The sequence below is a fragment of the Salvelinus sp. IW2-2015 genome, linkage group LG23 (assembly GCF_002910315.2).
Source record: "Salvelinus sp. IW2-2015 linkage group LG23, ASM291031v2, whole genome shotgun sequence".
Classification (NCBI taxonomy): domain Eukaryota; kingdom Metazoa; phylum Chordata; class Actinopteri; order Salmoniformes; family Salmonidae; genus Salvelinus; species Salvelinus sp. IW2-2015.
In genome coordinates this window covers 17911276-17931838 of record NC_036863.1, presented here as the reverse complement: position 1 = coordinate 17931838, position 20563 = coordinate 17911276, and the positions used below count along the sequence as shown (strand labels likewise).

At 41.8% G+C, this 20563-nt stretch overlaps 1 pseudogene; it reads right to left on the bottom strand.

Annotated features, from left to right (window-relative positions):
• The window catches only part of LOC111950495 (probable ATP-dependent RNA helicase DDX10), a 129482-nt pseudogene that overhangs the window by 1083 nt on the left and 107836 nt on the right, over positions 1 to 20563 (bottom strand).

Sequence of the window (20563 nt, the reverse complement as noted above, 5' to 3'; positions counted from 1 at the left end):
GGGCACAATGTAGGAAAACGGTTCGCAACGGAAATATAAAACAAGCATTTTTTTGTTGGATGGTACCGCCTCGTTTCGCCTGTTTCTTCCAATTAATGTATAATGCGTTACTTTTAAAGTAACCTTGCCAACCACAAACATGCAGGCAAGTGCATTTTCTTGACACAGTCTTTCCGCTAGCCATAAAGAGGAGTAATTTCACCCAAAGTAAAAAGGGGAAAACCAGTGGTACATTTGTCTTGGTTTGCTGTTTGTTAGTGCTAACAGGGTGGTTCTCTCTAACCTTAGCCCATGGTGAACACAACCTGAGCCCAAATTAAGAACTTAGTTTGTAGAAAATCTTTTTGGTGCACATAGTGAAAACATGATCATTTGGGGAATGGTCCCACCTGATCAGAGTAAGTTGTTTGCAATTTTAATCTATACTGAACAAAAATATAAAACGCAACATAAAACATTTCTTCGACTTTGCTGAGTTACAGTTCATATAAGGAAATCAGTCAATTTAAATCAATTCATTAGGCCCTAATCTATGGATTTCACATGACTGGGCAGGGCCTGGGAGGGCATATGCCCAGCCAATAAGAATGAGTTTTCCCCCACAAAAGGGCTTTAGAGACAGAAATACTCCTCATCCTTATTTTCATTCCATTCCACTGTTCTGACCTGTATAATAAAGTTGTGAACAGGTTAAAACCAGAAAAAGTACTGGTTTATATTGTTCCTTTCTATTCCTTTTTGAACTTGTTAAGTCAACAGTTTTTACAATTAGCTCATTTAGCTTATTAAATGATTCCACCAGTCAACGCAGATTGAGCAGCTTTCTATGGACCAGGCAAGCTATTTGTTTACATGCTTGATGGACAAGTGTAGGGTGTGAGATGTGATTGAAATTTTGCGGGGTGAGTGCGAGATGGGGGTGGACATGGAGGCTTGGCTTAAAGCTCTGAACATCATGATATGACATGCATTATAAAGTGTTTAGGATATTAGTAGGCGTATAATTACTTTACTGAATTGCATAATTATATGCTAGCTAGATAACTACACTGAACAAAAATATAAACGCAACATGAAACAATTTCAAAGATCTTACTGAGTTACAGTTCATATCAGGAAATCAGTCAATTGAAATAAATTCATCAGGCTCTAATCTATGAATTTCACGTGACTGGGAATACAGATGTGCATCTGTTGGTCATAGATAACTTCAAAAAAACAAATAGGGGCGTGGATCAGAAAACCAGTCACTATTTGGTGTGACCACCATTTGCCTCATGCAGCGAGACATCTCATTTGCATTGAGTTGATCAGGCTGTTGATTGTGGCCTGTGGAATGTTGTCCAGCTCTTCTTCAATGGCTGTGCTTAGTTCCTGGATATTGTCGGGAACCGGAACAGGCCATTGTACACGTCGATCCAGAGCATCCCAAATATGATCAATGAGTGATATGTCTAATGAGTATGCAGGCCATGGAAGACCTGGAACATTTTCAGCTTCCAGGAATTATGTGCAGATCCTTCCGGCATGGGGGTACGTTATCATGCTGGAACATGAGGTGATAGCGGCGAATGAATGGCACAATAATGGGCCTTAGGATCTCGTCACGGTATCTCTGTGCATTCAAATTGCCATCCATAAAATGTAATTGTGTTCATTGTCCGCAGCTTATGCCTGCCCATACCATAACCCCACCTCCCCATGAGGCACTCTGTTCACAACGTTGACATGAGCAAACTGCTCGACCACACAATGCCATTCACGCGTCTGCCATCTACCACCTTTTGTTTCCAGCACGAGGTGCGCCTGTGTAATGATCATGCTGTTTAATAAGCTTCTTGATATGCCACACCTGTCAGGTGGCTGGATTATCTCGAAAGAAGTAATGCTCACTAACAGGTATGTAAACAAATTTGAGAACAACATTTTAGAGAAAAAATATTTGAGAGGAAGGTACATTTTGGGAATCTGACCAACACTTTTCATGTTGCGTTTATATTTTTGTTCAGTGTAGCTACGGAGGAGCGGCTAATATAGAGTAACTTTAAACATCCGAGAGTTGTCTCAACACCCTGGACCAGAGCTTGCTAACAAGCTGGTGTGTGGAGTGGCACCAGACTTCAAAACATGTCTTAACTTTTTGTTATTAATAAATCCAATGTGAAACATACAATAATAACTATAGTATCCTTAACAACCCTAGCAAACTAGATGGCAGGACGACACTGGAAGAGAAGTTTGAGTGACAGTGCCTTACATAGGCACTTTGATGGCCTCGGAACATAAAAGGATATTATTAACCAGTTCCCATGTATTTAAAATAATGTATATCTTATTTGTCCTGCAGTCTGAACAGCCAAAAAGCACATGGAATCAGATATTTCAACACACATTTCACACCACCTTCGTAGCTATTCTGTTAACAGTTTGACAAGAACATGTGGTAGCTAATTAGCTAGTTAATTGTTTACAAACAAATGAGTGGATGTGCTAGAAAGCTAAACAGCTACCCAGCTAGCTAGTTGACTGCCTTGGCTAGCTAGTTGACTGCCTTGGCTAGCTAGTTGACTGCCTTGGCTAGCTAGTTGACTGCCTTGGCTAGCTAGTTGACTGCCTTGGCTAGCTAGTTGACTGCCTTGGCTAGCCAAAAAGGACTTGTTTTGAAGGTTGGATAATCATATCCTTTGGGCTTAAAAAAAAGTGTTCTTACACTATGATTTTGAACATTGAGAAACGTTCATGCAGGCGTTGTCGTCACCTTCGTTTGCTACATAAACTTCTGAGTGATGGGAAGCACGAGCACACCACCACCAATCAGCCTACACCATTGTGCACACACCCGTCGTTACTATGACAACTAGCATAGCCATGTCAACAAATGACTGCTGTCTGAACACACACAAATTTGATTTGGTCACTTGTAACTTGCTGTTTGGACTGTCAGTACTCCAAAACAGATTTGTCTTGCAGTGTGAACAAGGCTTAAGTCTGTTGAATCATTTAAGGCTTTTCTCCAGTGGATGCACACATAACTGTATATGGTGGTATATAATGTATAGACTGGAATGGGGTTAACAACTGATAAGAGGGAATGTTTCATATGTTATGGCCCTCACGTCAGTCATGGTTTAAGTTGGGTTGCAAACATAATTTATTCCGATCAGGTGGGACGATTCCCCAACATCTAATGTTCTTACTATCTGCACAAAACAGATTTTCTACAAACTAAGTTCTTAATTTGGGCTCAGGTTGTGTTCACCATGGGCTAAGGTTAGAGAGAACCACCCTGTCAGCACTAACAAACAGCAAAGCAAGACAAATGTACCACTGGTTTTCCCCTTCCTTTTTACTTTGGGTGAAATTACTCCTCTTTCTTGTTAGCAGAAAGACTGTCAAGAGAATTCACTTGTCTATATGTTTGTGGTTGGCAAGGTTACTGTTAAAAGTAACTCGCCTCACCTTATATCCTCACAGCTTATCCGCTTATCAGCTATGTTTTCTGTATTTATATTGTATATTCCGTATGTTGATTAAGTTTCTGTATTCTGTTTGTACATTGCCTATCGATGGTAGCAACTATTCACCAAGTCAAATTCCGGGTATGTGTATTGGTTGGTTTATTCGGATCCCCAGTAGCTTTTGCCAAAGCAGCAGCTGTTCAATTCAACCAAAAATAATTTATCAATTTTATACATTTCTGCATTTCCTGCACTCATTTGAGAATTTCCACACTGCCACGTAGGGCTGCACAATATGGGGAAACAATCTAGGCCTTATTTTTAACCAAATGTTGCAATTGCGATTTGACATGTGATTTAGAGCAAAACACTTGGGTGAACTGTTGGAATTAGGGATGCACGATATATCGGTGAACATACTGGAATCGGACGATATTAGCTAAAAATGCCAACATGGGTAACGGCCCGATGTCTAGTTTAATACCGATGTCATAGCTGACGTGCATACCTATATAAAGGTAGGTACATGACGCAATGACGCCACGTAAAATGTTGCGCAACACGTGCAACACAGCATTCCTAGCCCACAATGTCTGCTGTGTGGATCGAGCAGTCAACATGTCGAGCAGTCATTCTAAAGAGTAAGAACATTTCAGCGAGACAACTCAAAAGTCGAAATCCATTAAAGCCTAGATAATGGAATTCATTGCCCTTAAAAATCAACCGTTCTCTGTTGTGGATGATGTTGGCTTTCGCGACTGGTCGAGCACCGGTACACACTGACTTTACCAAGTGCGCTATTGTTCAGATGTTGCCGTACCGGAGTTACACAGTAACAGCGTCACTGCTATTAGCTTCATGACATACTATGGAACGCTGCTTGGGTCTTTGCGTGTCAAAAAAGATACACGTCAAATAACTATTTGACAATAACACGACTTGACGCGTTAAATAACACCGTTTTATTATAGAATATTGTGTGTTCTGAATTTGCACGTGCAAGCCAAGCACCACCACCACTACCAGTAGCACTGTTAAAGCTGTACAAAAAAGTGTGTAAACAATCAAACACCAGCCACGAACAATGTATTTACAATACTGCGTTGGTAAAAAAGCATTATTTGTTTGTCCGCAACTTCTGGGTAGCTAGCTAGCTTTAGCTTGGTACCTAGCAAGCACAAATACAACCAGCCTGAAAACAATGACCAGTAGAAACTGCAGTCATTTTCACTATTCTTAGCAATGATTTAGGAATCCTTGTAAGTATTAGCTAGGTAGCCACTTGTTGTTCACCTATTGAAATTTAACTTCAGTTCATGAAGATAAATAGCTAGCCAGCTACTTAACCCTGTTGCCCAAAGCTAACGTTATAAGCAGCCAGCAAGCTTCATCTGGCTAGTGAAGCTCAACCTGACCGTGTTATGTTGTGAAGCTAGCCACAATAAGGATTAGGCACAATAGTGGAATTTGCGGTTTGCCTTCAAAATAAAAGTACCTCTGAAAGTGATGCAGAAGGTTACAATTGGTGGAATCATGCCATATTTAGACTAGATAATGTGAAGCAATGAAATGGGGGTATCAATGACACCCACAGAACACAACTGTGAAGAGTTTACGCAAATATTAGTGTTGTAGAGCTTATCGCAGGACTGTGACAGTGTGTGAAATCACCTCCCCAGTCAGCCTGTTGTGTGTATTGACATTCATATTTCACTGTACAGCTTTACCTACAGATTGGGTATCAATGAAATGGGGTATCAGTCTACTCAATACCCTAGATATTTTCCCCCCAAAGTCATCCTCAGAGTTATCAGACTCCAAAACATCCACTCAGTATTGTTTTTCCTCGGGAATAGTGTTCAATACACATAGGTTGACAATAAATGTGGCTCAATTCACAGTCCCGCAATAAGAGCTACAATGCTAATGTTATCTGGGTGTCACTGAGTAGACTGATACCCCATGTCATTGATCCAAAATCCATAGGTAAGGCTGTACAGTGAAGTAAGTATGCCCCCAATACAATTCTAAAGTATAATACATCCAGTGTGATTTCAACAGATTTTTGTCAAACTAACAAAATATTGTCTTTTGTTGATTTTATATAACATTCCAACCTCGTTTAGCATGATCTATTCAATTATGGAATAATTATACTATTTGTATTCATTTGCGTCACTGTCAATGACATACTTGTATTCTGAAGGCTAACCGCAAAGTCCACTATTATTGCTAATCCTTATTGTGGCTAGCTTCACATAGATGGTTCCGACCACCATTAAATCAAATAACTGTCTTATAAATTAAGGTTATTTTACATTATGACACCTAACTATATAGTTAGGTAGCTAACTATAGCTACTGAAACATATTATGTCGTTTTGCTATGTTTTTGGGGAAGAACATTGTTTGCATCCATGACCTAGCTAGCTTTTTTTATGACCAGCACTGTAGGTGCTCGAGACAACTTTACCAGCATCATAGCATACGTATCGATGAATCATTGTGACATGAAATACGAGTGATAGTGTAATCAATGTGTAATAACTACGCAAAAAATTAAGTAACGCGTTAAATGTATATTTTTTGACACGGAAAGACCCAAACGACGTTCCATAGAAATCCTGGTTGAGAATGAAACGACTGAACAAATGAACAACGAAACAGCACAGCAAGTAAGTGAAATAAATACGTTTTGATTATGTTTTACTGGTAATGGGGACATATGTAAATGCCAACAAAATACCTTTTTGGTCAGCGTGGTGTGTGTAACCTTTATTTAACTAGGCAAGTATGTTAAGAACAGATTCTTATTTACAATGACGGCCTACCCTGGCCAAACCCGGACGACACTGGGCCAATTGTGCACCGCCCTATGGTACTCCCAATCACAGCCGGATGTGATACAGCCTGGATTCGAATCAGGAACTGTAGTGACGCCTCTTGCACTGAGATGCAGTGCCTTAACACACACACATGGACGCAGTCGTCTAACTATTTAACTGCACTAGAATGCTTAAAAGGCCGCTAAAATTGTAAATATCAGTTATCGGTATACATTTTTTTTGGCAAGGAAAACATCGGATATCGGTATCGGCCAAAAATGTAATATCGGTGCATCACTAGTTGGAATCATGGAAATAGGATGATTATTCTAATTAAATAGTTAGAATACAGTGTTGTTTGACATGACAACGAATGAAAATGCCAGGGAGGAGTTATTGTGACAGGGTAGGAACCAAAGTGTTCTTTTTTTTCTATTTTTTTAGGAACCACAGTGTTAATAAGTGTTTCCTAGGGGACCCTATAATCTTTGGCTACATTGAAAGTTCTCTCTTAACTACTTCATGTAGCTAACCTATTCATGCTTTGCATATTCCTGTTTGATGTATTAAATACTGTTACACAAACAACATGCTGATTTAGGTCTACACCATCAATGGTTTTATCAGGCTGTATAGCTAATTACGTTTGCTCTGACATGTATAGCTAACTAACTAGCTAATATCATTAGCAGCTAACAAGATTTAGGCTCAACTTGCTAAGAAAAGACAAACTAGCTGTTTGCAGAAGTGTTTCTTACAAACTAAGCGTAATTATAGAACGCTAGTGGATTTATTAAGAAGTGAAGTGAAAACAACACCATTGTCATCAACATTGTTGCATGTGCGGCATTTACCATGCAGACTGAACGCAAGTGTCTCCTGGTCGAGGAACAAAAAATGCGCTCCTTGAGTGACAGGGGGCGGCTAGGTCTGTGTGGAAAGCAGCATGGAGAGAGAAGAGATGACTCAAGTAGCGATGTAAACTATAAAAATGGATGTTACACACGGCATATCACATTTAACAAACTAAACATTCAAATACCGTTACAGAAGGTCAAGTAAAAACCCAAACCGGTCCGTGTATCAATACCGGTATATCGCAAAATACAGTATACCGCCTAGCCCTAGTTTCGGTATGGAGGAATGATCTCAAATCCTGTCACGATCGTTGGAAGCGTACTCGGACCAACGTGCAGCGTGATCTCGGTTCCACATCTTTTATTAGAAATAAATGAACCACACAACAAAACAATAAAGACTAAACGAAACGTGACGACAACGGAGTGCTAACATGCAACCTCACATAAACAATATCCCACAAACCACAGGTGGAAAAAAGGCTACCTAAATATGATCCCCAATTAGAGACAACGATTACTAGCTGCCTCTAATTGGGAATCATACAAAATCACCAACATATAAAAACAAAATTAGAACCACACATAGAAATAATAAACTAGACTTACCCCCAGTCACACCCTGACCTACTCTACCATAGAAAATAAGGGCTCTCTATGGTCAGGATGTGAAAAATCCCTTCCTTTGTGTCCTCCAACCTCATCAAACATTATAGCAGATGACTCAGATCTGTTATCTTGGCAAAGGGTGGGTGTACAAAATACTAAATGCTGTGGTGCCAATAATAGTGACATGTATGTTTTTGAATAAAATAATGATTTATTGATGACAAAGGTTTTTCTTTTAACAATTTTAACTCAATTAAAAGGTTAGATTCATATGATATTTTGAGTAAATCAAGTTGATAAATAACCTCACAGCCTTCTTTGTTCATACAGTATTTACCTAGGGTGCCAATAAATCAGGAGGGCACTGTACAAATAATACATCTAAAGAATAATGTGGGTGTAGATTGTGTGTGTTAGAGTGCCTGTGTGTGTTTTTGTCATTTCACAGTTCCCACCGTTCCATGAGATGTTGTTTAATCAGTTTTTTAAAGGTAATTTAGCTGTTTGCTTGAGTAAATGGAGATGGAAGGGAGGTCCATGTCATCATGAAGACCCCTGGTGCATGTCTTATGGGGTATGTATGGGTGTCTGAGCTGAATGTTATTTGATTATGCAAACAATCTAATTTTCTTCAGTAATATTTCTCATAAAAACTACTGTAGGAGAGAAGCAGTTACTCTCATCAACCCTCAACCAGGAGAAACTGGCATGCATGTTGTTGATGTTAGTTCTGTATGTGCAGTTAAGAGCTAGACGTGCTGCTCTGTTTTGAGCTAGCTGCAGCTTTGATAGGTCTTTCTTTTCTGCACTTTACCATATTACCAGACTGTAATCAAGACCGGACAAGACCAGAGTCTGAAACTAGTACAGTTGATTTTTATACTTGGCGAATAACGTGATTCTGATTTTGGTGGTGGTGATACATAGTTAACACAGTGTCAGAAACGAGGGTAATATGTGCTGCTAAAGGCTGAGCATCAATCAATTGCACCCCTATGGTTAGCGAGCAGCATGCTAATGATCGTCTATATCCAGGTACAGCCAATTGGCCTTAGAGCTGTCCTCTGGACATCCATCCATCCAAATACTTGACGGTGCTGCTACTCATGTCACCGGCTGTTGCCCTGGAGATCACGATCAAATGACTCAGTGATTACGTCAGCCAGGGAGACTGTCAATTACACTGTCATTCATCATCACCACAGGATATGATCAGTGGAGTGAGTCAGAGGAATAGGCCAATACAGGAATGGATGGACTGAGCAGGGATATGGAATGGATACAGTACATCCTTGGTGCGCTGTAACAATGGTCAGGCCATAAACCAGCAGCACGGGGGGGTACTCTTACAGATAGTAGTGGTGTGTGGAAATCTGCCAGGGGAAGGCACTAGGAGGTGGTGTTAATATACACTGGAGGAAAGAGACGGAGGGAGGGGGAGAGAGAGGAGGGGGGTGTAGTAGAAGGTGTCAATGTGAGGGTGATAAATAAGTGGTGGTGTTCTGAGACACCCCTCCTTGGTATAAACCAGCATCCCGGTGAGAGAGGCAGGCAGGCTAGTGGTAGATCTCCGTGGTAACGGGCAAGCGTAGTCATGCAGTGAACGCCGGGGGAGCATAAATCTGTTCTCGCCCCCAGCCCTATGGACTAGTGGGCTTACGGAGGAGGAGGAGATGGAATGAACATCACCTGCTCCTCCACACTCCTCCACACACAGGGGAGAGAGGCAGAGAGAGAAAGAAGTGTATGTGAGGAAGCCAACGGAAAAGGGCCAGAGAAAGCTAAGTAGAATCAAGTCAGAGAGCGAGAGCACAAAGACAATACACCGGAATAGACACCTAAGACACTGAGAAAAGAGAGGAAGACGTGGAGCAGAAAACCAGAAGCCTCGTACTGCCTGCATCTCTGCCTTTAAATCCTTGGTGCATTGCCCTGTAGCGAGAGGCCGCGTTGCCCTTCACCCTCGGCTGCCACTTTTAATCTGTCTCTAATTACACACTTTATAGCCTAGCTGCCCCACGCCCCGCGATCAATGCCTCGGCCAGCGGGCTACAAGGGAGTCCTCCCTTCTGGAAAGGGTATAGTTCTGCTCCTGAGAGAATTACACCCCAAATCCCAATAACCCTAGGCAGACGAGCAGTGATACAACATTGAAAATCTAATGATTCTAGGAATGCTCGAAGGAAACAACCCTCGCTACAACACACTGCTGGTCCAATAATGCTGAGCAGCTCATTGTTTTCCAATATGGATTTCTTGAGAAATGTCAGACCATTGCTGGATCACAAGCCCATGGCTTCTCGATTCTGTCTGGTAGTTTTTAAAGGATTGGACATGTAACAGTGATATCCAAACATCTAGGCTTGGTCGAATTGATGCCTGCTCTTTCAGATCTTCTAGTCACAAAATCCTTATGGGTAGGGGCTGCATTGTCAAGTGATTTTAAATGCCCGGGCTGGAGATTTTAGTCTATCATACATTCAGTTTCAGCCTAAAAACTAGCTGGTAGTAGCAGTACCTATAGTTTTTACCTGCTCTGGTCATCATCTTCCTCTGAGTCAGAGCATAGTTTGTCCGGGTCGGGAAGCGTGCTGGGGTCAAACTCCTCTCCATCGGCACCGTCCAGGTACGCTACCACCTCCTCTACATCTTCCTCACCGGACTTCTGCTCCTGGGACAAACGGGACAAAATACAGTTACTTCAAATACCTCAGGTGTTGGATTCAATAAGGAAATCAACCAATTGTGCTAAGACTATATGAAACCCGATGAATGTTGCGCCAGATGTCTTGAAAAAGCTCTTACTGACCGAATAATTTACACATCAAAAGGTACTGATGTAAATGGTGAGTGGGAAAATCACAAGTCGCATGCGATGTCAACAGCTTCACTTGGCATTGGCAATACAATCAATGAATAGATGAATTAACATGGCAAGGAGGAGAAACAAATTCCCCATACAGAGTAATGTATTGGTACCGATGTCAGTGTACCCAATTACTGGAAGCTATCTTCCACGAGGTGAAAGCTTGCCAAACCACACTAAAATCACACCCCTATATGAACTCAGCAATAATACTAAGTCTGAAGCTGGCAAGTAGCAATACTGCAGGGCGGACAGAAATAATAGCATGAAAATGTATTCACAGCGAAAGCCAGAGGGATATAAAGCAGTATAAGATAATAAACTCCAACTGCCTGGTGCAGGAGTAGGTTAAAAGAAGATGGAGAAAGATAAACGCAGCTCGATATTGAGGTTTACAGAGACCGGCAGAAAGGTAACCCTAGTAATGTGAGCATCGTAAAGACCGAATCGGGGAGAAGATAGGGGGAATGTTATATGGTCAGATGAAACCAAAATAGAACTTTTTGGTAAAAACTCAACTCGTCGTGTTTGGAGGACAAAGAATGCTGAGTTGCATCCAAAGAACACCATACCTACTGTGAAGCATGGGGGTGGAAACATCATGCTTTGGGGCTGTTTTTCTGCAAAGGGACCAGGACGACTGATCCGTGTAAAGGAAAGAATGAATGGGGCCATGTATCGTGAGATTTTGATGAAAACCTCCTTCCATTCACAAGGCCATGAAATAAACGTGCTGGGTCTGTCAGCATACAAGTGATCCCAAACACACCCGCCCGGGCAACGAAGATGCTTCCGTAAGAATGCATTCAATAGCCTGAGTGGCCTAGCCAGTCTCCCATATCTCAAACCACCAATAAGAAAATCTTTGTGAGGGAGGTCTGAAAGTCCGCCTGTCCCAGCACAGCCCCAAAAACATCACTGCTCTAGAGGAATCTCATGGAGGAATGGGCCAAAATACGAGCAACAGTGTTGAAAACCTTTGGAGACTGACAGAAAACGGTTTGACCTCTATCATTCAACAAAGGTATATAACAAATATTGAGTATAAACTTTGTTATTGACCAAATACTTGATTTCCACCAAATTGCAAATAAATTCATAAAACAATCCTACAATTGATTTTCTGGATTTCTGTTTCTCATTTTGTTGTGTCATAGGTTGAAGTGGATCCATTGATGAATAATTACCAGGCCTCTCTCATCTTTTTGAAGTGGAGAACCCTTGACAATGCTGACTAAACTACTTTTTTGCCCCATTTATATTGCATAAATGAGAGACATAAAACTAAAAAAAACAATGGAAGTTCTATGGGAAATTTACTGTGTGCTCTTTAATGCAAGTGGGGAATGAGAGGGAGGTACAGAGAGAAAATAATTGATCTACTTAAAATGGATGAAACTGCCCAGTGGAACGCACTTGTTAATGAGCTCGGGTTCTCAGACACACAGAGCCCCCATCTTATGAAGAATCTGCGACAACACGGCTGTGTAGATTTCTCTATGGACAGTTAAATGAGAGGTGCTGTTTGTTCCACATATTCTGAGTCCATGTCTCTAATCTCACTGTTCAACGAGCCTTATTCCCCCACACGGACAAGTCAGACTTAATGGCTTCCAGAAAACCATGAAGAAAGAGAGGAGAACATTGCTGTTTTTAACAAAAGTCGATGGAACTTTCTCAAACCGTGTGATGTGAGAATGAGACCGACCCACAAAATGTTTGAAAATGAAAAAGGTCAAAGGTATCATGACTGTACTTCAAATCGGGTAAACGGCGTCACTCCAGAGCGCTCCGCCCAAGAAACAGAGGGTCATGAGCACGAAACGTTCAATAAAGAGTTAGCTGGATGGCATTGCTGTAGCTTCCAAACAGAACCTGCAGCATGGATTTTCCTACGTTCTGGTGGTTATACACAATGTACAAAAACATTAAACACCTGTTCTTTCCATGACAGACTGACCAGGTGAAAGCTATGATCCCTTTTGATATCACTTGTTAAATCCACTTCAAATCAGTTGTAATTGAAGGGAGGGAACTAGAGGTCGTAACCGATTATGATTTTTCAACGCCGATACCGATACCGATTATTGGAGGACAAAAAAAGCCGATACCGATTAATCGGCCGATTTATAAAAACATTTAAATAATGTTTTATATATATATATATATATCATACACACACACATTTTTGTAATAATGACAATTGCAACAATACTGAATGAACAATGAACACTTTTATTTTAACTTAATATAATACATAAATACACACACACACAGCTCTGAAGTGACAATGATACTGAAGAGTCTGCTTAGGAGACAAATACTAATAAAAATAGAGTTTAAGTTACCTGTGATGAATGTTGAAAACAAAAACTGTCATTTCTATATGCAGCAAATCCTATTTTAATAATGTGCATGGTAAGAATTGACGACCAAAGTGCGAGTCGTAATTCCCATGACACCTTCTAGCAAAATCTGAAAAGCGGTTCCTTCATTTATTCCATAGGATATTTTTAGATTCACTTAAAATAAGTGAAATCTGTGTTTCGTGTAGGCTTACACCACCTTGCCAATTTTATAACTGTGTTGATATCCATAGGACAAGGTAACTCTGATCAATATTGGCTAAATATAAGCGAAGATCATTTTTTTTGTAGAGTGGATTTATGAAAATATGTTGACAAACGTTACATTTACATTTACATTTAAGTCATTTAGCAGACACTCTTATCCAGAGCGACTTACAAATTGGAAAGTTCATACATATTCATCCTGGTCCCCCCGTGGGGAATGAACCCACAACCCTGGCGTTGCAAGCGCCATGCTCTACCAACTGAGCCACACGGGACCACACGGGTTACCTTATCCTAGTGAGATTTACACGGGTATCAAAACGTCGAGGCGGTTTAAGCCTGCACGAAACACAGACCTTATTTGAAGTAGATCAAGACATTCTCTATGGAAGACATGAACGGTAAAATAACGAAGGAACCCCTTTCAAGTTCAGCCGCAAGTTATTACAGGAATTATAACGCGTCGACTATTTCTCTCTATGTCACGCCCTGGCCTTAGTTATCTTTGTTTTCTGTAATATTTTGGTTAGGTCAGGGTGTGACAGGGGGGGATGTTTGTGTGTATTTGTCTTGTATTGGGTGGTTGTATGGTATAGGGGGTTTTGGGAGAGTGTATGGGTTTGTGTTGAGTGTAGGTGTCTAGGTAAGTCCATGGTTGCCTGAATGGTTCTCAATCAGAGACAGCTGTCATGCATTGTCTCTGATTGGGAGCCATATTTAAGGCAGCCATAGGCAGTAGGCTATTGTGGGGAATTGTCTATGTGTAGTGTTTAGTGTCAGCACTATTTGTTTGAATAGCTTCACGGTCGTCTGTTTGTTGTTTTTGTTCGTTTGTTTCGTCTTCATAATAAAGAAGATGTCTTTCTATCACGCTGCGCCTTGGTCCACTCTGCCTCATGACGATCGTGACACTCTAAACCATATACCTTTGACTAATCCGGAAACTATCACCTCGAAAACAAAATGTTTATTCCGTTCCGTATTTTATCTAACGGGTGGCATCCATGAGTCTAAATATTCCTGTTACATTGCACAACCTTCAATGTTATGTCATAATTACGTAAAATTCTGGCAAATTAGTTCGCAAAGAGCCAGGCGGCCCAAACTGTTGCATATACCCTGACTCTGCGTGCAATGAACGCAAGAGAAATGACACAATTCCACCTGGTTAATATTGCCTGCTAACCTGGATTTCTTTTAGCTAAATATGCAGGTTTAAAAATATATACTTGTGTATTGATTTTAAGAAAGGCATTGATGTTTATGGTTAAGTACACATTGGAGCAATGACAGTCATTGATTGATTGTTTTTTATAAGATAAGTTTAATGCTAGCTAGCAATTTACCTTAGCTTACTGCATTCGCGGCACAGGCAGGCTCCTCGTGGAGTGCAATGTAATCAGTGTTAGAGCATTGGACTAGTTAACTGTAAGGTTGCAAGATTTTTTTATTTATTTATTTATTTAACCTTTATTTAACCAGGTAGGCAAATTGAGAACACGTTCTCATTTACAATTGCGACCTGGCCAAGATAAAGCAAAGCAGTTCGACACATACAACAACACATAGTTACACATGGAGTAAAACAAACATATAGTCAATAATACAGTGAAAAAAAAAATAAGTCTATATACAATGTGAGCAAGTGAGGTGAGATAAGGGAGGTGAAGGCAAACAAATATATGTATAAATAAATAATAATAAATAAAAATATAAAAGGCCATGGAGGTGAAGTGAATACAACACAGCAAGTAAAATAAAACTAAAAAAAAACCTGGAATGGTTGGTTTGCAGCGGAAGAAAGTGCAAAGTAGAGACAGAAAATAATGGGGTGCAAAGGAGCAAAATAAATTAATAAAATAAATACAGTAGGTAAAGAGGTAGTTGTTTGGGCTAAATTGTAGATGGGTTATGTACAGGTGCAGTAATCTATGAGCTGCTCTGACAGCTGGTGCTTAAAGCTAGTGAGGGAGATAGGTGTTTCCAATTTCAGAGATTTTTGTAGTTCGTTCCAGTCATTGGCAGCAGAGAACTGGAAGGAGAGGCGTCCAAAGGAAGAATTGGTTTTGGGGGTGACTAGAGAGATATCCTGCTGGAGCGCGTGCTACAGATAGGTGCTGCTATGGTGACCAGCGAGCAGAGATAAGGGGGGACTTTACCTAGCAGGGTCTTGTAGATGACCTGGAACCAGTGGGTTTGGCGACGAGTATGAAGCGAGGGCCAACCAACGAGAGTGTACAGGTCGCAGTGGTGGGTAGTATATGGGGCTTGGTGACAAAACGGATGGCACTGTGATAGACTGCATCCAATTTATTGAGTAGGGTTTTGGAGGCTATTTTGTAAATGACATCACCGAAGTCGAGGATTGGTAGGATGGTCAGTTTTACAAGGGTATGTTTGGCAGCATGAGTAAAGGATGCTTTGTTGCGGAATAGGAAGCCAATTCTAGATTTGACTTTGGAATTGGAGATGTTTGATGTGAGTCTGGAAGGAGAGTTTACAGTCTAACCAGACACCTAGGTATTTGTAGTTGTCCACATATTCTAAGTCAGAACCGTCCAAAGTAGTGATGTTGGACAGGCGGGCAGGGGCAGGCAGCGATCGGTTGAAGAGCATGCATTTGGTTTTACTTGTATTTAAGAGCAGTTGGAGGCCACGGAAGGAGAGTTGTATGGCATTGAAGCTCGCCTGGAGAGTTGTTAACACAGTGTCAAAAGAAGGGCCAGAAGTATACAGAATAGTGTCGTCTGCGTAGAGGTGGATCAGAGTCACCAGCGCAAGAGCGACATCATTGATGTATACAGAGAAGAGAGTCGGTCCAAGAATTGAACCCTGTGGCACCCCATAGAGACTGCCAGAGGCCGGATAACAGACCTCCGATTTGACACACTGAACTCGATAGAGAAGTAGTTGGTGAACCAGGCGAGGCAATCATTAGAGAAAACAAGGCTGTCGAGTTCTGCCAATGAGGATGTGGTGATTGACAGAGTCAAAAGCCTTGGCCAGGTCAATGAATACGGCTGCACAGTATTGTTTCCTATCGATGGCGGTTACGATGTCGTTTATGACCTTGAGCGTGGCTGAGGTGCACCCATGACCAGCTCTGAAACCAGATTGCATAGCGGAGAAGGTGTGGTGGGATTCGAAATGGTCGGTAATCTGTTTGTTGACTTGGCTTTCGAAGACCTTAGAAAGGCAGGGTAGGATAGATATAGGTCTGTAGCAGTTAGGGTCAGGGTGTCCCCCCCTTTGAAGAGGGGGATAACCGCAGCTGCTTTCCAATCTTTGGGATCTCGGACGACACGAAAGAGAGGTTGAAGAGGCTAGTAATAGGGGTGGCAACAATTTCAGCAGATAGTTTTAGAAAGAAAGGGTCCAGATTATCTAGCCCGGCTGATTTGTAAGGGTCCAAGATTTTGCAGCTCATTTAGGACATCAGCTGACTGTATTTGGGAGAAAGAGAAATGGGGGAAGCTTGGGCGAGTAGCAGAGGGGAGGGCAGTGCTGTTGTCCGGGGTAGGGGCAGCCAGATGGAAAGCATGGCCAGCCGTGGAAAAATGCTTATTGAAATTCTCAATTATAGTGGATTTGTCGGTGGTGACAGTGTTTCCTATCTTCAGAGCGGTTGGAAGCTGGGAGGAGGTGTTCTTATTCTCCATGGACTTTACGGTGTCCCAGAATTTTTTGAATTTGTGTTGCAGGAAGCAAATTTCTGCTTGAAAAAGCTAGCCTTGGCTGTTCTAACTGCCTGTGTATATTGGTTTCTGGCTTCCCTGAAAAGTTGCATATCACGGGGGCTGTTCGATGCTAATGCAGAACGCCATAGGATTGTTTTCTGTTGGTTAAGGGCAGTCAGGTCAGGAGAGAACCAAGGGCTATATCTGTTCCTGGTTCTAAATTTCTTGAATGGGGCATGCTTATTCAAGATGGTGAGGAAGGCATTTTTAAAAAATGACCAGGCATCCTCTACTGACGGGATGAGATCGATATCCTTCCAGGATACCCCGGCCAGGGTCGATTAGAAAGGCCTGCTCGCTGAAGTGTTTCAGGGAGCGTTTGACAGTGATGAGTGGAGGTCGTTTGACCACTGACCCATTACGGATACAGGCAATGAGGCAGTGATCGCTGAGATCTTGGTTGAAAACAGCAGAGGTGTATTTGGAGGGCAAGTTTGTTAGGATGATATCTATGAGGGTACCCGAGTTTACGGAATTGGGGTGGTACCTGGTAGGTTCATTTGATAATTTGTGTGAGATTGAGGGCATCAAGCTTAGTTGTAGGGTGGCTGGGGTTTTGAGCATGTTCAAATTTAGGTCGCCTAGCAGCACGAACTCTGAAGATAGATGGGGGGCAATCAGTTCACATATAGTGTCCAGAGCACAGCTGGGGGCAGAGGGTGGTCTATAGCAGGCGGCAACGGTGAGAGACTTGTTTTTAGAGAGGTGGATTTTTAAAAGTGAAGTTCAAATTGTTTGGGAACAGACCTGGATGTAAGACAGAACTCTGCAGGCAGTCTTTGCAGTAGATTGCAACACCGCCCCTTTGGCTGTTCTATCTTGTCTGAAAATCTTGTAATTGGGGATGAAAATATCTGAGTTTTGGTGGTCTTTCTAAGCCAGGATTCAGACACGGCTAAAACATCCGGGTTGGCAGAGTGTGCTAGAGCAGTGACAAAAACAAACTTAGGGAGGAGGCTTCTAATGTTAACATGCATGAAGCCAAGGCTATTACGGTTACAGAAGTCATACAAAGAGAGCGCCTGGGAATAGGAGTGGAGCCAGGTACTGCAGGGCCTGGATTCACCTCTACATCACCAGAGGAACAGAGGAGGAGTAGGGATAAGGGTACGGCTAAAAGCTATGAGAATTGGTCGCCTAGAGCTACTGGAGCAAGAGAGTAAGAGGAGGTTTCTGGGGCGTATAAAATAGTTTAAAGGATAATGTACAGACAAAGGTATGGTAGGTGTGAATACAGTGGAGGTAGACCTAGGTATTGAGTGATGATGAGAGAGATATTGTCTCTAGAAACATCATTGAAACCAGGTGATGTCATCGCATATGTGGGTGGTGGAACTGAGAGGTTGGATATGGTATAGTGAACAGGGCTAGAATCTCTACAGTGAAATAAGCCAATAAACATTAACCAGAACAGCAATGGACAAGGCATATTTACATTAAGGAGAGGCATGCTTAATCGGGTGATCAATAAGGGTCCAGTGAGTAGAGGTTGGTTGGGGTCGTGGCGATCCAGACAGCTGGCCGGGTATGTGGCTGTCGGTAGCAGCATGGGATGGAGGTCTGTTTGTAGATACCTCGTGCGTTTCCGTCGGTAAGTTAGTGGGGTTCCGTTGTAGTGGGTTCCGTGTGGAAGAGGGGATCAATCCAAATTGGCAGAATGATATAGTGACCCAAGGAGAAAAAAAAAAATAAAAAATAAAATAAAAATAAATAATAGTTGTCCGGTATGCTTATTCAGGTAGCAGCCGATAAGACAGCTAACGATTAGCGGGCTCAGGTGAGCGTTCAGGTAACGTCGGGCGGAGGTGCCAGTTGGATAAATCCCTCGGGCAGATAACGTCGGCAGTCAGACGTGAAGGCCCGGTGGGGTTCCGTATCTGCAGCAGCAACAAAAGAAACGTGTCCGGATGGTGATGGAACTCCTCAGCTGGCTAGCTCCAGGATGATTTGAGTTTGCTCCGGGGTCGACGTAAGCCAATCGTCACAGGTTTTGCAGCTAGCTAGCTGCGAAGTCAAGGTGCAAGTGACCAGAGCCTGCGGCTGGAATCCGGGGAAACTGAGAGAGAAGAAAAGTCCCGGAATGCTCCGTCCGAGTCGCGTTGCCAAAAGTGCCGGTAGATTATCGAGCTAGAGGAATAGCTGATGACCACAACACGAGGGCAGCTGAAAACCAACGCTAGCCAGCAAACCGGCTAATTTCGGGGCAGCTACAGATTAGCTTCTGGCTAGCTATCGGAGTAGCTACTGGTTGGCTTTCAGGCTAAGCTTCTGAATTAGCCCCTGGCTGGCTTCCACGATGGATTTTCAGTTTGAGGTAAATATTACTTTTTAGTAATTGGTGAAGCGGGTTGCAGGAAAGCTTTTGCAGGAAAGCTTWTGTAGTTGAGTTCTTGGATYATAAAATAAATAAAAGATAAGTGAAGAGAGGTGTAAATATATATACAGGACACAAACAATACGGAACAGAAAAAGACGTCTGAACTGCTAAGCAACCTTGGGATTGAATCCCCCGAGCTGACAAGGTTAAAAATCTGTCGTTCTACCTCGTTCCTAGGCCGTCATTGAAAATTAGAATGTGTTCTTAACTGACTTGCCTAGTTAAATAAAGATTAAATAAAGGTGTAAAAAAATAAAAAATAAAAATAATAATAATAAAAATCGGCAAATCGGCGCCCAAAAATACCGATTTCCGATTGTTATGAAAACTTGAAATCGGCCCCCTCCTCTAGAAGTCGACCTCTAGAGGAGACTGGTTAAAGAAAGATTTTTAAGCCTTGATACAATTTAGACAAGGATTGTGTATATGTGCCAGAGTGTGAATGGGCAAGACATAAGATTTAAGTGCCTTTGAACAGGGTATGGTAGTAGGTGCCAAGCACATCGGTTTGTGTCAAGAACAGCAATGCTGCTGGGTCAACATGAGGCTGGTAAAAACTCAATATTAGGAAGGTATGCGCAGCTAAGTAAATAGTTCAATGTACTTCGCTGATTTAATCAAGTGATATTCACATGAAGTAGAATGAAAGGCAGAGTTCTAAGCTTAGTGGATGACATTGAAGCAATAGCCATACCGCATATGTAGACTTAGACAGACACATTATGCCATAGTATTTCACTCTTCCTACAGATTTGGGCGATATGGACCAAAATCCATATTGCGATAACGTGCCTGAATTGATGCGATAACGATAAATAGAAGTTTATAACATTGCATTTTTATTTTTATCCTTTAAACTTCTACTACTAGTTTGATGGTTGTAGCCATCAATTGTCTCATTAACAGTCACCCATATAAGCAAACTTATTTCATTTAAAAATGGCACATTTCTCTAGTATAGGCTACTTATCGTTATGAACGATATCAAACTGCCTGCGATAAGTGACTGGTGTCGATCATTTTCGTTTCAGCTTACTTGTTCTACTATCTACTCCTATATCCTATCGACTCCTAAACCCATTTTCTACCCAGAGACGACCAAATGGGGGAGGTAATGGAAGAGGCGGGTACTTTATTGTAGTAATTCTTGAATCTAGGGAGGAAATCTAATCTTTGCTTTATCTAATATTAGAATACGTTAGAATTAGCTGCTGTTTCCCGCCACAAGTCTTGCTGTGCAGGGAGACAGATTCAATGTCTG